Consider the following 17,802-nt stretch of genomic DNA (forward strand, 5'->3'; position numbering starts at 1 on the left):
AAAGAAAACAAAGCAAGACCCAAATGAAAAACACATCAAGCCTCAAACGAGAGGAAGTTCAGCGTGGGATTCATTGTCTCCCTGAGCGCCGAAACGAAGGGCTCGGCTTGTGCCGGGCACACACTGCCCTCCAGAGACAGGGCCCAGCAGCGGAGCGGGGCTCCCCACCGAGGAGATGCTTTCCTAAAGGACCCCAAAAAAACCCCTTTTCCCCTCCACACCTTTTTAAAATTTCTTTTCTTTTGGCTCAAACAGCCGAGGATGGCGGCCGGCTCCAGAGCTTGCCCACAGCTGGGGTGGTCAGGGTGTTTAGGGTGCACGTGCCCGGCGGTTGGGGCACCCGACACCCAGCATTTAGGGCATCCAGCAGAGCTCACACTGCGTGAGGGACACCCCCCGCTAACCCTGCACCCTCCCAGCCTGCAGCACCTGCATCCCTCCGGGCCAAGGAGCCTTAAACAGAGGGAAGATGCTCTGGGATGGGGCCACCCCTTTGCTGCAGCGTTATGGGTTGAAGCACCCAAGCACCTGCTGATGCCACAGAGGGGGACCCCGGGGTGGAAACCCCGCTCGGGGCTCCTGGGTTTGCAACCTTCTCGAAAGCGGGTGTACACGGGTGCAGGATGGTGCCCCCGGGCCAAAGGATGGTTCTGGGAGCTCACCCAGCCTTGGAGACAAGAGGTGGCACCAAAAAGCGGGATAGGGGAGGGATGGGTGTCTGTTGTCATAGTCGGATAACACCAGGCCTGCGTCCCAGTTAGGCACAAGAGGTGGTTGATATTTGTTTCAAAAAGAGAAAAAAAAAAAAAAAAAGCTATAAACCAGCTCTTTTTCCCCCATCAGAATTCAGCAATTTTCAATTTACCATTTTTTTTTTAGCAAAGTGAGAAGAAGGGACGTCTTTCTTCTCTGCGTCCAGAAAATTAGGAGATCTGCGGGAGAGGAAAGGTATTGGGGAAGAGGAAGAAAACAGAATTTTTCAGAACAAGCCTTTCTAGTTTTGGGAAGTTTGGGGAAGTTTTCCACTACCCTCAAGGACACGGGGAACGAAGCTGAAAGCACCACGGCTCATTTTCTTCCAAAAATGCTTCATGCCCTTTCAAGCAGCACCAGTCTGAATCTTGCAAACTGCTTATGTGACCTTATGATTAAAAGGAAACACATGAAACCCACCGAATAAATTGGTATTTCACTCGTGGATGAGGTGGGGTGATGCTGGCTCCGAGTATTTCTCTGTCTCCTGAAACAGGCACCGATGGTTTCTCTAGCCCATCCTTAGGATCGCTGAGTTACAAGGAGTTTTTCCCATTCTCCTTGCAGAATTCAGTTTTCTTTTAAGGAAAACTGCCTTAAAACCAAAATCAATCCATGGTCCCGGTTAAAAATCAGGGAAAGAAATTCATATCCAGTTTGAGCCGCATTCAGGTTTTCTGAGAAGGCAAAACCCATCTTCCTGCCTAAAATAGAGGGATTTATGACGGGAACAGAAATTAGTAGCTTCAGCAATAACTAGGTGCTTCGGGGGGTGCCCCGTCGGGCTGGTTTGGGGGTACTGGTGCAGGATAACTGGGAGGCATTGCCCCCCTTCTGCATCCTCTGCTCCTGTTCGCACGACGGCGAGCAAATCCATAAATGAGTATTAAGTATCCAGGGTGACAAGGCCCCAGAAAAAAAACAACTTTTGCAAAGGGTTTTTCGAGGCCCGGGTGAAACCGTATCAAATCTCTGGAGCTGGCAAGCAGCGTGGGGAGGAAGTTGTTAACATTTTGGTGTGAGAAGGTACCTGCTCATCCTTTCAGCCTCCGCCGTGCCCCTCGCCATTCAAGCCGGGCACGTGAACAGTTACGGTTAAGAGCACAAAACCTTTGCACAAAACACCGCAGAGTGACCCAGTAGCTAAAAGCTCATTTGCATTCATTAACAGTCCCGAGCCAAGTTCAGAGCTATTACCGCAGACTTGCTCCCCCTCCTCTCCATCCCCCGTCCCGTCCCCCTTACCTGCCCCGTGAAAGGTCCCTCTCTCCGGCTGAAGCTCAAGGGATCATGCTGGGCCCGAGACCTATCAAGTGACAGAGAAAATAATTCGCTCTGAAAGAGGATGCATCCCCAGGGCCGGGCGCTGAGGCCTCGGAAGAGGCGGCTCCGCACCGATTCGGGAGGCTTTGCTCCGCTGGGAGAGGCGCGGAGGTGTCCAAGTGCTTCCAGCTCGCTCTGCTGCCCATGGAACCGGGGAAGGGGGTGGCCATTCCCGTGATGAGGGGGGAATGCTCAGGGATTTTATTCCCCCTGGCTGCCTCCTTCCCTGCCTTCTAATGGGCGATGGGGTTTAAACCTAGGAGAGATGGGGCATCTATGTTGGCATGAGTTTAGCATGCACAGAGCAGGTTTGTTTTCATCTGCCTCCTGTGGGCATCCCCTGTCTCCCTCGAGGGTCTCCAGGAGTGCCGAGATGCTCTCTGGGTCACCCTCCGGGGTGTCTCCAGGAGGAGCTCTCCTCTCCCTCCAAGGGGACATCCCAGTAGTGTCCCAGCAAGCCCTCCTTAGCTCTTGGTAGAAATTCTGCACCCAAGGCCAGGAGGTTACCTTCAAGGTGAAATCAGTGCCCCAAAACCTCCTGCTTTTGGACCCAATTAGGCACATCCTCCTGACCAGGAGAATGAGGAGGATCCCGATGAGGGATCATGGGCAGCGATGCTGCAGGCAGCTCAGGGGGACCGTGCCTGCAAGTGCTGTCACTGTCACGGCAGCCCCAAAGGATCCCGATGCACCACCGGCCACGAGCGCCTCGTGTCTGCATCGCCAGCTCGCAGTGTGGGTGTGCGCCGGAGGATGGACCCGCAGATGCGGTGGTCCCCCAGGACGAGGGACCGGGATTGCTGCCGATGGTCCCCGCTCGGGCCGCGGCGGGCTCAGCACCGCGCAACGTTCACGTTGCACAACGCCGGGGCCCAGAGATGGGCTGCGACTTACAGGGACGGATCGACGTTCATGTTGCACAACGCCGCGGCCCGGAGATGGGCTGCGACTTACAGGGACGGATCCCGATGCTCAAAGCTGCTGTAAAATCTCCAGGGCGCTGGGACATCCTTCTCCGTCTCGCATTGTCTACCTCTCGCACTAGACGGTTCTCATTAAGCCCCGCAATTGATCTCCTGTCTTTAAAAGAAACAAGAAAGAAGGAACAAACCAAAAGGGATCCTCCTTCCTTCAGCCCAGGGGAACAAATCTGGCTTTAATTTCTTTTCCTTTTGTCATTCCAGTCGGGGATTTCACTTTAACGACGCTGCCTTCCCCATTCCTCCTCTTCTGCTCTTCGAGAAACAGGAAAGTAACCCCTCTGCTTTCTATGTTTCCTCCCTTTGTTCTCCACGCCACTTCTCTGATTTATGAAAGGACTTTTCTCTCCCTATATCTTTCTTGTTGGGAGTCGAGGACCCCCAAAAAGCCGTGGTCCCCACCCTGGAGTTCAGAAGAGCCGCTCTGCGGCTTGCTCTGATGTTTCTGACTGGCACTAAATATTTCATCGCGGCTGGGAAGGTGTTGGAGGACCACACCTTTGGAGCTATCCTCTGGGAGGGGGCTTCGAATTTATGCTACTGAATGGCTTTGATTTCCAGTAATGGGAGAAAATCCACTCCAGCACCCAGTATAATTCATACCCAAACAGGTAGGAGGAGGCTGACAGACCGATCCACCGGGATTAACCTCTCCAGGAGGTTAAATCCTGCACGGCAGCGCTGTAGAAGACCTGGGAGAGATGGTAAAAATCACGTCCTTTCCCCGATCTGTGGGCAGACCCTCGCTGGCACAAATCACGGTGGTGCACGTGGAAGGTGTGAGAAGGAGCCTGCACTGCTCCAAGGGAGTGTGATGACAATACCAGGAAAAAAGCAGGATTTAGAGGTTAAGGTGGGAAGGGGCACGGAGCCTTTTAAGCAGAAAATGAGACAAAAATATGTTTTTTCATTTGGCATATGCATCAAAAAGTTATTAAAAGGAAATGGTTAAATATCTCATTAATGAAGATGAATGATGCCTCAGATTTGTTTTTAAACAGCTCAAAGCAGTTTTTTTCTGACCTCCCAAAGTGTGTGTGTGGAGGGGAATCTCAATGGCTTAAAATGTTCCTTTTTTTCTTTTTTTTTTTTTTTTAAAGCAGCTTAAACTGATTTCAGCGCTGGAGCTGCTGCTGCACACCCTGGGAGGGAGAGATCAGGCTGGGACATGAGAAAATCAGTTTGCTGAGCGCAGAAACACACCAGGGATCTCGGGGGCTGCTCTGCAAATCCACACTCTCCATCACACTATGACATGTTCATAGCTGGGACTGAGCAGGCTCCCTCCTGCTAGAAAGCACACGCGAGAGCCTGGGAAGAAACAGCTCCAGGGGATGAGGCATCTCATCCCCCTAAAATCACAGCTGGACCTTCCCCAGGCTCCGAAGGATGCAGGTTGTCCCACCACTGCGGTCACCATCACCATCCCATGGTCCAGGCGTCCCAGCCTGGGACAACAAGCCTTGTCCTGGGGACCGGGTCGGACGGGGTGTCCGCCTGAGCTCTCATTCACACGGTCAAACCCCCAGGCCGCCCCATGAATCCCAAGCCCAAAATACAAAGTATCCCAGCGCCTGCAAAGGCCAGAGATGGGAGGGAGCGGAGGGCAGGGGAGGAGCGTGTTTTCAGATTGGTTTTTGATACACAGCCTAAAATAAGGCACAGAGGAGCTTCTTTTAAGAATGATTGCATTAAAATAGCCCTCTCCATTACACAGACACTAATAGAGGCTCAGTGCATTATTTCTATCAAAGTGCAATTTGCATTTACAAAGGGCTCCTGGGAAGTGATGGATGGGGAAGGAATGGAGAAAGGCTTGTAAAGCCGAGCGTGCTCATCTTGGAGTAACTTTCAAGCACAAGGCGGTTTTTCTTACACCTTCCCCTCCAAAGAAACTCGTGACGTCTGCTTAAATGAACATTCAGGCTCTCGCCTTTCACCCCGCAGCCCATCAATAAAAGCCGGAGGAGCGGAGGAGAGGGGATATTCATTTATCTTCATTAGGACTCTGGCCAGCTCCTCTGATCACCACGTCGACGTCGCCGGGAAGAGAAAAAGCTACTGTTCCTTTCCCCGGCTTCCCTGCCTGCACACACACACCCCGCCACCGGCCTCGCAAGCATCTCGGGGTGGTGGGACCCCACTCCGCACCTGCCCTCAGCTGAGGGAAAAATGGGATTTGGGGAGTATTCCCCTTTTCTCTGCTCCTTTGCAGAAGCCGAGCTCCAGGAGAAGAGTGGGCAGCGAGGGGAGAGTGAAGGAAAAAGCAAATGAATGTCATGAGATACCCATCAGTGGAGGCAGATTAAAGAGGAGGGGAACCCTATTAGACAGGCAGAAGATGAAATGGATGATATCTGGCTTGAATATCTTAAAGGGGTGATATCTGGTCTGAAAGCTCAGCCCCCATCACCAGTCTCTGCGTTACCTACTTGCATTAGCTGTTTAGCAGCCCACTCCCACTTTGGACAAGGGGGGATGATTTTGGGAGAGGCACTTCACCCTCCCTGCCCTGCTCGAGGTTTCCTCCCATGGACACGCTGAAAGACCCCCCCCTTCAAAGCCCTCTGCAAACCCTGCTGGGATGCTGAGGAAAGGAGCCACCTCCTGCTGTGCTCAGGGATGTCATGCAATCATCACTGGACACTCTCCCAGCTCTTCCCGTGAAGGATGCTCCTAGGAGCCAAGTACTGGCAGTCAAGTATTTATGGAGTGAACGGAGACCTCAGGTTCGGGCTCCATATCCCTCCTGAAACCCATCAGCAGCTCTCTGAAACGCCCTCCTGAAATGCAGCAGCAGCTCTCCCAGCTCTCTCCCTGATCACCCAGAGACACTCAGTTCTTCTTTGACCCTTGATAAATTTTTGAGCCTTGGTGGCTTCCAGAGGCAACAAGGTCCACTGTCCAATAACACTTTGAAGAATAACCAGGGAGACCAGGCCTTTAAGAGGTGGCAGATGTCAAATTTAACCCACCTTTTTGTGCCGCCAAAGTAGAAGATTAAACTTTTAAAAACACTTTGCATGTCTTTGTGCTGCCTGGTGTTCAATGTTTCTGTTTTTAAGTTCTCATGACATCCCTGGGGGTGGAGATCCAGAGCAAGAATATCACACCTAAAAAGAAATCTCTTCTTTCATCAGGTATTTCCTGCCTTTGTAAGTTTTCTTCCAAAGTCTATGAGAGCAGTCCTCCTGGCATCTAACAGACATCATCTGAAATGGGAGGGAGCCCACATGACAACGTGTTTCATGAGCTGGAGGAATCACTTTACAATGGGGAAGTCACATCGGGAACCCACTGCTGACAGTGGGTACGGTTCATCCCACCTACCTGGAGCTGTCCACAAACAAGGCATCTGCTCCAGGCTCGCTCTCTTAAGTCCCCTGGTACTTTCAGAGACAGAGGCATCTCCTCCCAGGACTGGTGTTTCAGAGATGCAGGATCTGTTCTCTCAAGGAGGTGCCCATGTCTTAGGATGGGATTAATCTCTCCCTGGAGGTGCCTCATGGCCTGGCATAGCCCCACTTCAGCAAGAGGAGAGAAGGCAATAAAAAGAAGATAAGGGGGGACGGAGCATGGCTGATACGCTCTGGGGTGGTAAGTGTATAGGAGACTGCAATACTCTCTGGTCTAGCAAGGACATTCACTGGCAAGACATTAAGATTCACGCCATATGGGTTTCTTCTGGTTGAACAGAAACATTTCACCCGGAAGCATCTGTTCAGCCTTCCTCTGTACTCAGAGTGATACAAGTCATCTCATCCTGACTTAGCCACCTAAAATCAGTCAGGTGAATCCTAGGTGGGAAGGTCTACTCTTATCCTTCGGCTCTAGAAAGATCCCAGGGGTCTAAAGTTGGGTGAGATGAATCCGTCTCTCACATTTAGATGAGAAAGCAGGATTCAGGGTCCTCACAGCACGGGCATCAACTTCCCAAGAGCAGCGAGGGAATTGGGTGGGTATTATTTCTTCTCACCAGTTTTCAGGACATTTCTATCAGATTTTTTTCTCCCTTGCTTTTGCGTGGGGGGTCCTAAGCCACACGCTAGGCACCAGCCCCAGCAGAGAGGTGACACAAAGCGTGGAGCAAGGTGTGATCCTTTCCCTTTCGGCCCTGGGTACAGCCGGGTGACCCGAGGAGGACCAGCCCTTGCTCTGGCCACCATGAGACTCACCACGGTCCCCTCTGCCCCACCACCCCATCTCACACCTCAGCCTTGTTCACCACCAGCAAAAACGCCCTGGAAAGAAAAAAACAAGAACACAGCTTGTGTGGGCACTAAAGATGATGGATTGAAGAGCAGTATTGCTCTCACAGCATTTTACAGGTTTCCCCAACAGCAGCTTCTCTGCTTCACAGGTAATTATTGCCTCTATTTTCTCTCTGTTTTATGGGATTAACGACCATATCACCTCTGCCCTTCCTAACCTATCGTTCTGCCTGACAACCACCCTTTTTGCCTAATCGCCCAACTGACATCATTAAGTCACACTCAGTCGTCCTCGGCCAGGACTTGCCTTGAAGTGTGCTCTGCTCTGGACCCACAGAAAAGTTCACATGTCTGAAAACGTGTCCAACTCTACTCACAGAAGATACTTGCTTTTACCTAAAGCACCACCTCAGAGCTTCAGAAACAGGACAGAGAGAAAACACTGCTTTTACCTGAAGTCCCACCTCAGAGCTTCAGAAACAGGACAGAGCAAACCAACTCCTTTCTCTCACAGCTCATCTGCCTTGTGATCGGAGATGGCTCGAGCATCTCTCTGCTTCGCAAAGTCCCGCAGGAGAGATGAGGACACACCACACACTCTTTTCACAGAAACAAGGAGTTTTGCAGCTGTGCGTGCTACAAGGAAGGAGGGATGATGGACAGAGATACAAGGATGTACAGCTACTTCCATGCTAGCCACCGCTCAACGCATCTGAAGGCTTACTCTTGTCTGCTGCCTTCCCTCCCACCTCAGCTCAGAGCAGTCCAGTTCTGTCAAGCCGTAGCAGCTTTCCACTCCCAGCCCCAAGCAGCATTATTCTGTTGCTTTTCTTTTCCTGTTTGCCAATGGAGGAGCGTGTTTGAACAAGGCATTTGCTTTGCAGACAACGCATAAAGAGCTGAGAGTAGCTACCTGACCAAGAATGACCTTCAGCCCCGTGTTCACGCTCATGCTGGCAGCCCCAGCAACCTCCCCAAGTGTGGTGCATCTCCATGCCAGCGTGGCTGCACCTCGCTCAGAAAACCAGCGTGCTCTGTGGTGGCCCTCTACGTGCCACGCAACATCTAGGAGGGTTCTCCACATCCCATGCTTAGCTCCTGCTGCCTTATGGGCGAGCATAGCTGTGGGCAAAGCAGCAGGTAGGAGCAAATTCCTCCTTGTTCTACCTCCTGGGATATTTCCTAGTCTATGGAGGTCTTCAGCTCATGCTAACCTACACTTGGTCAGCTGATAGCTCTCCATTGCATTGATTACACAGACTAGATCTTTAAGGCAAGTCTCAGTTGCCCACACAGGGGTACGAAGTGGTGTTTGAGGTGCTCGGGGTATCCAAGTTGCCCATACGGAGCCGATGGTAAGAGCTCAGCACCCCTGGGAGAATTGCATCCTCCTTGAACCGCAACTGGAGGCCAGGTGGGCTTCCCAGGTCTCTAAAACTGGCGCCGGTCTCTGAGATGTCTGCAACTGAATTTCACATTTACATTTAAGTGTGGGAGTCTGGGAGCTGAATCTTGCCCAGTGCCCAGCCGGAACCCATTTACCAGGCAGGGGCGAAAACCCTCATTTATATCACTGCGATAAGGCTGGAAGGACCTCAAAGGCAATCTCATTCAGGGAGCCCCAGATTTCATGAGCGGTGCAGTAAACTGTTTAGTTCCTAATTTTGTGAAAGAAAAATGCATGTTGGGGAAGACTCAAGGGAAGAGGGGGTGATGACGCTACTGTGTCTGCAGCAGCAAAACTGCTTTAAGAAGCCCTGTTCCCAGCTGGCTTAGCCACAGGATCATTGAAAAGATCTGGGTTTGAACAAACAAGAAAGAAAACCCTGACAGCAGTGTTTAAAACCACTCTGTTACCGGATTGTTTCGACAACTCAGCTTGCATCCTTGCTACCGACAAGGCAGCAGCTCCCACCACCTCCCGACCCCGAAGCTGGGGGGACCTGAGCTGCCTCCTCCCCGCGCTGCTCCGCAGTGCTGAGCACGATTCAAAAATCTCTCCAGATGCATTTTTCTGGCATGGCGTGGCACGGCGTGGCGTTCAGCCCATTGCTGACCCCAGACCTGTGCAGGGGTCCTCGCGCAGCATCTGCTCCAGCAGAAACCACTCCCGACACACGTTGGTCCTCCCTCTTCTCAAACCTCCACGGACAGAGACGTTGCCTCGCCGCAGCCCCCAACACAAATGCCTGTCCTCACCACTGAAAAATGTTCTTCCTAACTTCAACCTCTCTGGATGTAATTTAAGCCAATTACCTCCTGTCCCATTCCTGGTGAACACAGACAACAGTTCGTTCCCTTCCTCTTTGCAGAAGCCTGTTACATATTTGTAGGCTGTTATAAAGTTTTCCTAAACTGAACAACTGCAAGCCCTTTGATCTTCCTTCCTTGGCCATGATTTCCAGTCCTCTGGTCTCTTTTGCAGCCCAACTCCGGACTGTCTCCAACCAGTCTGTGTCCTTCCAGCACTGCAGCCTACAAATTCGGGCTCAGAGGTCTCAGTAGCACCAAGCCGGAGAGGGAGACTGAATGCTTGGACCATGCCCAGCAGAACTGAGCTCACACCTTCCCTCTTCCGTCATTTTTTGACGAGGAAAATGGTTTCCCTGAGCATCAGTTCTCCCCGGCTCTGCCTGGGCATAGCATTACCCCAGATGCAGACACACTCAGCTTTCCTTGGGTGCAATTTCCCCAGCAGGGCGGGGAGAGCAGCTGTAAAACAATATTTAGAAGGGAGCCAAGCAACTAGGTGTGTCTCAGAAAGCCCAAGACCTACTTTAGTCATCGGCTTATCTATATGGGAAAGGGGTCGGGGTGACTCCGGGGTTAAGGATGTCCCACGTTACATTCACCTGCTTTCTACAGCCCTTGGGAGAAAAAAATAATAGAAGGTTGTCCATTAGATGACTAGAAAAGCAAATAAAAATATAATAAGCCAAAAAGCAAGCAAGAAGTCAGTCCCCTCTGCACCGGGGAACTTCCTCATCGAAATTCCAGCATGCAAATCTCTCCCGCCCATCCCACCTCCCCGGCAGACAGGCAGATCAAAAGTGCCAGGGAAGCACGAGGGCTTTACGAGGTGCCCAGCACAAGGAGAGGAGGAGCAGGCAGCTCAGGCGGCCTCGGATGGCGATGGAAATTTCTCCGGTGCCAGTTGACACATGCGCTGCTGCGTCCCAGTTTTGGGGGGGAAACAGCTTTCCCAGGAGGGCTGGGAGGCACGGCAGGAGCCGACTGTGTCTCGCCAGCTAGGTGGAAAGGCGAGGGCTTCTTCTTGTCTCTGCTGCCAGGAATTAGGCCTTTCCTGGTGACAATACCAGCTGCCGCAGACATGGCCTTAATCAGCAAAAATAAGCATTCTGGCAAAAAAAAAAAAAATTAAAAATGACGCTACTGTAAATTAATATGAATGTTTGCGATTAATTACGATTAATTACTATCACTTAGGTATTCACAGCTGCATGTTTGGTAACTATCCAAGCTGTAAAGACTTGAGCTGTAGGTTTGTTAAATGAGAGTCTGGTTGACCATGTCTGCGCTGCAGAAGCACAGAGGTTACACCTGCACCGGCGCGGTGGACGTGTCTGGGACCATCCTCCAGCCCCGAGGCCATCTGGCAGGGACAAGCCTTTGCCCATTGAATTCACCTCCCCTGCCTGCCAAAACAGGGTGGCCACATCCAACCTGCCTATTGGGAAGGGTCTGGGGCCACGCACACTCCCGAACCATGCCTGAGAATTACCTGGGCGAGTGCTAATAATTCAACAGCGAGGATAATTGGTGTCTGAACCCTGGAACTGTTTAATTTGCTGGTATAGACACAGCCTCAGGGCTTTCGCCGTAGCCCTATCCCAGGAAAGCGTCCCAGAGGCTGGAAAGCATTCAAGCAGGTGTGAAATGTTTTCCTGGGTTAGGACTAAGGGTTTGGTCTTAAGCTGAAGGGAAATCTTGCCCTGGTAACCCCAAAAGGCCAGTCCTGACATATATTGTGCTTCCGTGTTCAACACCGGGCTGGGTTTTCGATGAAGCCAGCACCCTCATGAGCCCCTTCCAGCACCTCGGGGCCAAACCCCAGAGAGATGCTATCTAACCCCTGCATACCACCACATGCGTGCACGAGCCCTGGGCTGGTCTGCCTGCAGACAAAGCTCGCAAACTTCTCCAGAACACTGGAGCCAGGCAGGAAAACTGCGACTTCACCGCTCCCGGGGTCTGGATGTGCAGGATCATCCCCAGGACTGCTTGTTCATGGGGATTTTCTGCCTGTGTAGCTCACCACAGTGAAGCTTTCGATGTCAAGATGTCCAGGACATGACCTTGAAGGCTATGTGTAGCCCAGTCTGCCCTTGGGGGTGAGCTGGCTTTGCATCCCTTCCGCCAAGTTGACAGTGGAGTTGTCTTCTCCCAAGCAATGCTGGAGAAGGGTGATTTTTGGCCGAAGCAGAAACTAGTGACAGTGTGTGGCTGTGCTGATGAGCCGCTTGATTTCTCCTGGGTCCGCTGGTGAGATGAAACAGCTCAGGAGGGTGGGAAGTCAAACCTCGCTGCAGCTCTGCAGCGCTGGAGCCATCGCTTCCCGGGAAGCTGGTGGTTCCTGCGGAGAACGAAGGGCCTCCTGACCGATGCTGCTCACATCACTTCTGCACACCAAGGGCTTGCTCCACGCTGCATCGCAGCTCTGGGGGACTTTTGACCAGGTCCTTAGCAACAAAATACAGGACGCAGGTCTGCGTCACCCCTGGCTGTCTGCACTCACCCTTTAACCTGGTAACACCCTCATGCTTCCGACAGCATATGCAAGCTGAAGCCCAGCTGTGCTATTGCAACCTCCTACCTGTAAATGCTGTTGGGATCACTCCCTGCACCACCTGCTTTGAGATGAACGAAATATTCTCAGCCACTTCAACCATGAAGTAGCCAAAGGGATCTGAACCCATACGCCAGGTACAAAGATGCTTCGATTGTCTCGCCAGCCCCATGCTGGGCATGTTTTGCCCATCAAGCAACAAGACTCCCAACCAGTCCCACCAAGGACGTTAATTCCCCAGCCAAGTTTTGCATCTCTTAAGCAATTACCTTTCCATAGCAAGGAAGGAAGATTCCTTGGAGCAGGATCTCTCTCAGTGGGACACGACAGACTGTGATGGGACGGGGAGGATGGCATTGAGTATCACAGACATGCAGTGAATGCTTAGCTCAGGGCCTCAGGCTGTTGCACCACACTCTGCTCCACCTCCTGTCAATGGTCTGATGCAAAACCACATTTTTCCGACCACAGTGACTGCAGGCTACCTTATATCCTGCCCTCAGCCCTCTGAGCAGGTGGATATAAGTGGACACATCCCAGTCTGTACCTAGAAAGAGGTGCACATGAGAGCTGGAGGGGTTTCACAGCACCAGCTGCGATGCCGAGGCCAGAAGCAAGTGCTCAACAGATAAACTAGGGATTTCCACCTAGTTTAGCCACGGTTTCAATAGAAGCCAATCCAGGCGCACCCTGCCAGCAGCTGCTTCAGGCTCTTCACATAGCTTTCTGCTTTCTCATAAGCCAGTGGAGCCGAGGGCAGCTGAGGTCAGGAAAGGACCCAGCCAAGATAAAGTTACGCTCATATCTCAACCCCTGGGGAACGTTAGCCAGGGTCTTCCTCTTTACAGCCCACTGGTATGTGTCTAATACCCACCAAAAGCAAATTTGGACAATAAATATTAGGTTCCCAGTGATCTCTCCCTTATAAAGCAAATCTCACTGCCTCAAAAAGCCCCAAAGCTGTGCTGCAGTGAGCAGGAGAAGCTGTAGCTTCAGGTGGGGCTGGCGGTGCTGAGGGAGGAGCACCCACTGCTGGAGCCACTGCCAGCTGGCCTTGCAGAGGGTCCATCCCTCAGCATGGGCAATATTAAGGATATTCACCTGAAGGACACTTTTCCCCTCTTCTGTGGGTTTCTTCTAATCTGAATCATGATGCTGTGGAGAAGTGGAAGAGCGTAAGGCAGGAAGGTAGGAAAGACCTGTCCAAACATGAAAGCTTAGAGGCTGTTGCCCATCCTTTCTTGGACAGATGGGAACAGAAACATACCTAGAGATCCAGTCACACACCAGGCTCTGCCCTGGAAAACCCATGGTTCTGGCTTGTTAAGAGGCTGGTAGGGCAGAATGAAAGCTCGGTGCCAAAGATTTGGGGAGGAGAAGAGCCGAGTGCTGCCTTCAGCCAGGGCTTTTGCACCTCATGGTGGAGAAACATTACCAGAGCTGCAAATGATAGCGGTGGGACGGGGCTGTAGAGCATCCCCTATACTCTGCGCAGTCCTGGGGGCCATCGCAGGTTGAGCCTAAAAAGGGGACAGTAGTGAAAAAGACTGAAGTTCAGGTTCTTTCCAGGTCTCCACACGACCTGTTCCCCGCAGGCAGCGGCTGCCTGGCCCCGCTGGGATGGTTTTGTTACCAGGACTGTGGATGGAGGAGAAACAGGATCGCCTTCCTCAGATGGGAGTCCCCCTGCACGGTGGAGCAACAAGTGCCCGGGGCCACCAAGGGAGAAGAAATCAGGTCCCGCCACTTCACCGAGGACCGTAAGTGAGGACCCGGGCAGCAAGCGTGCGTCTCCGCGCCCCCTCAAAGAGTGAGCCGACATCTGCAGCGGGCCGGCTAATGAATACAAACGACTGCCCCGTGCCCCGCCGGGGGGTCTTTAACACTTCACACGTCTCGGCGACGTTGAGTAATCGTCTCCCAAAGCCTGCTTGGGCAGCCCCTCCATCCCACGGCAAGCGGCGCGGAGATGAATGACTGCCAAGAAGACACGGCATCGCAATAATTTTTCATCCACAGTGTTGCTTAACCTTTCGTGAGCAAATCAGATTTCCCTGACATCGGCCTGGGCGCCGTACCTGCATTAAGTATTGCTGGGTCAGGGAGGGGCAGCCGTGATTTATGCCTTCTCCCTGCTAATCGGATTCTGGGGCAGGCAGATATTGATGGGCGCCTGCCTTTGATCCATGGCTCTCGTGAGCCTTCATTCAATTACTGGCCCACGGAATGCAATTAGCAGGGCCGCGAAGCCACGTGGGCCTCATAATCACGGCACAGAGCGAAGATGAAGGGGCTGTCACCAGGAGGAGCGCCGCCCGGTCCCACCTGGGGGATCGGATGCACTGTGGTGCGTTTGGACAAAACACTAAGGAAGCGTCAAGGAGGAAAGGAGAAAAGTCCTGTTTACCCTAAGCGGTCCCATCTTGCTTCTTCCCCATCACACAGCGTCACCACACGATGCTCCCACCACCTTCGCCTTCGTTGCCATCTGGCTTGACCATCCTTGCCCTCTCTTGGCATTGCGACTGCTCTGCCGTGTTACTCCCTGCATGACCCAGTTTCACATCCCAAATCTGGTTGCTCCACCTCCTGTGTCTCCCTGCCCACATTTCTTCCCCTGTACGTAATGCTCTCCGCTCATTCCTCTTGGATTTCATCCAGTCTTCTTGTCAGGGGAGGTGCAATCCCTTCCCTAGCTGCTTCATCTCCCTCACCCATCCTTATCGCAGGTCGTGCTATCTCTGGGCTATCTGTTCCTCTCCCTTCTCATATTTGTTTATCTGCTCTAACAACCTCCTTCACCTGTGCTCTCTGGGCATGTGATGACAGCTGTCTCCATCAGCTTTCTTCCTCCACTTCTGCTTTAAACTCTTCAGTCCTGCAAACTTTGGTGGTCCTTCTGGTCCAGTGTCCATCTGCCCACTCATTCCTTGCTCTCAGGGGTGGGAAGAAGTTCACTGAAGGTGGCCATATTCTCTCATCCATCTCACACAATCTTCCCTATCCTGCCAGAACTGTTTTTGACCCATGGCAGAAGAAATTTGGCAAACCCTCCACACCGCAACAGCATCACCACCCACAAGGGATCATGGTGATGTCAACTGGGAAGAACTGAACAACCACGATGAGCAGAGTGAAGGCAGGAGGGTGAGAGCCGTTAGAGCAAAGTGCAGGGTCATGCACCAGGCAAAGAGCCCTTCACCTCAAAATGGCCAACGAGAAGAAAGACCTGGATGCGATGGTCACTGCCTACAACAAAGCAATTCTGTCATAGCACTGAAAGAGGGTGTTTAGTATCTGGTGAGACATTTCCAGTTGAGACAGTGAAGCATAAATGCCCGTGTACGTGTCAGTCCTGGCAGCTCGCACCTTTTCGGTCCACCATGTTGAAAGAGAGGCTCAGATGGGAACATGTATGGGAGATGGGAACACGTGTGGGAAATGGCAACCAGAAAATGGAGAGGGACAGGGCAACAGGAGAGTTTTCCGGGCAGGGAAAACCCCAGCTGAGAAGACAGGGTGATTTATCTCTCTACACATATCAAGAGAGACAACACCAAGGAGGGGAAAGAGCTAATAAAAGTTGAAGAACAAGAGCTGACACAAAAGCAAGCAAGTGCAAACTGGTCTCAGATAAACACTGGTGGGACACAGGACAGAGACTTTTAAGTATTTGAGAAGTGAGATGCTGGAAAGGCTTCCAAACAGGTGTCCAGGAACAAAATCCTCACTCGTTCAGAGGGGGGTTAAATCCCACGACTGACACCAATTTAACCGCAGGACCTAAAGAGATCAGCCCACCACCTCCAAGAAGCAGACTCCCAGGCAGAGGCTTTGAGGTCTGATGCGAGCCCAGGTCTTTTGGGCAGCATTCCCCTGCCTGTGTGCAGGGACCTACATCTGACCTAGTCAACCTTTGGAGCCGATGAAGAGAAGGGGATGTCTGGGCCATCATTATCTGGTGCTCAACCAATCTGGGAGTTGGTTGGGAAGGTTTTGGCTCCCCTGCAGTCTCCTGCCTGCAGCCACCACCCTGACTCAGAGTTCAGCAATCACCCAACAAGGTTTTCTTTCTTGTTGCATTTGCTGTAGCTGTTTTCCAAAGAGTTGAATCCCAAACCCACAAGCAACCACAAGCAGGGAGGTTTTTTCCTCCTTATTTTCTTCGAGGCAGGTGAGACAAATACTTTTCAACAGATATTCCTGAGCATTTATTTCCTCCTGTCTCTGTCCCTTCTTGCCTTCACCTTGATTTACCTCTTAACCTCCTTCCTTGATGAGATTGGCTGAGGTTGCAGGAAAGTGAAGTTGTCAGATGAGCCTGACTCCAGCCCATGGGATTTTCCTCCTTAAGGGAGCCAGCTTCAGCAGCCCCAGGAACGGAGCTGCCATGGGACAGAAAGGCTTGGGACTGGAAGATGCCGCATCAAGCTGTGGGTTTGCTATCTCATCATGTCCCACGTACAGGACAGTCATCACTCTGCATGCTCAGCACCCCCGGTACAATGGTCTGTCTGGTGTCACCCTAGAAAGCAGCCACAGAGTGGGAACCAAGTGGCTGGCAGCTCTGTTGGACCAGACCTAGTGGTGACAGTGACAACCGGGTTGAACGTAAGCCCACAGTTACTGTCCTTGCGAGCACAGCAAACCGCGCTCTGGGAGTTGTATTCAGACTGGACAGTAAGAAAGTCTTCACTGGGAGGGTGGTGCAGCCCTGGGACAGGCCACCAGAGAGGTGGGGGGGGTCCATCCTTGGAGGTTTTTCAAGACTCGGTCACGTAAAGCCACAGCCATCCTGATCTAGCGTTAGCAGCAGTTCTGCTTTGAGCAGGAGACTGGCCTAGAGACCTCCAGAGGTCCTGTCCCACTGGAGAGGGCAGGAGCATCTCTAGGTCCAAGCATGTTAAGGCTGTGCTGGATCTTCTTCCTTGTGGTGTCCTGCAGACCCCACAAAGCAATACTGATGGCGATAACCCAGCTAGACTTGCCACTTGGCCTCCATCCCATCTGTGTGGGAAACGCAAGGCAGCGAGCCACCGCACAGGGATGCTAAATCCCAGTGCAGAAACTCCGCGCCCCGCAGAAGATGTCCAAACGAGAAACTCTTATTTTAAAGATGAGAAAAGCAAGGCATGGACAACCAAAAGGAGCAACCCAAGGGCTCAGGGTATGGCTCCCTGCATCTACCCAGTGACACGGCATCAGGCCAGGGTGTAAGCGGGTGTGTGGGGCTGCATCTCGCCCCCTCGGCTGCACTGTCCCAACTTGCTCTTCTCCAGAGACGCCTGGGCATGTTCCTGGGGAGGGTTTGCTCCAGGGACTGCTCCTCGGATGGATGGGGCTACACCGGGCACCATCCTCCAACGCTGGGCTTGCAACACGTCCCCGGAGCTGGGACAACAGGCTCGCTGCTCTGGCAGCCCCCTGCGTGGGCTGGGGGGGTCACAAGAAGTCCTGAGGACACCCAGGGTGAAAGGCTCGGTGGCATGGAGACAGCCGAGAGGCTCTGGGGTGCCGCTCAGCTGTGGTGAGGTTTGGCCCTGCTTTGTGCACTGGTTTAGCTGCAGGCAGAGCCCCGCCACACAGTAGCACTCGGTCTTTGGTGTAACACCGCTGCGCACTGCAGCACCCCGCATCCGTGTCCCAAAACCTACCTGCGGCTGCAGCTCACCGATCCACCGGTCGGGATGGTCCGAGGAGATCTCTGCCCACTGTCTCCCACCGGAGC

This window comes from Aptenodytes forsteri, unplaced genomic scaffold, assembly GCF_000699145.1.
Source record: "Aptenodytes forsteri isolate BGI_AS27 unplaced genomic scaffold, ASM69914v1 Scaffold236, whole genome shotgun sequence".
NCBI classification, from domain to species: domain Eukaryota; kingdom Metazoa; phylum Chordata; class Aves; order Sphenisciformes; family Spheniscidae; genus Aptenodytes; species Aptenodytes forsteri.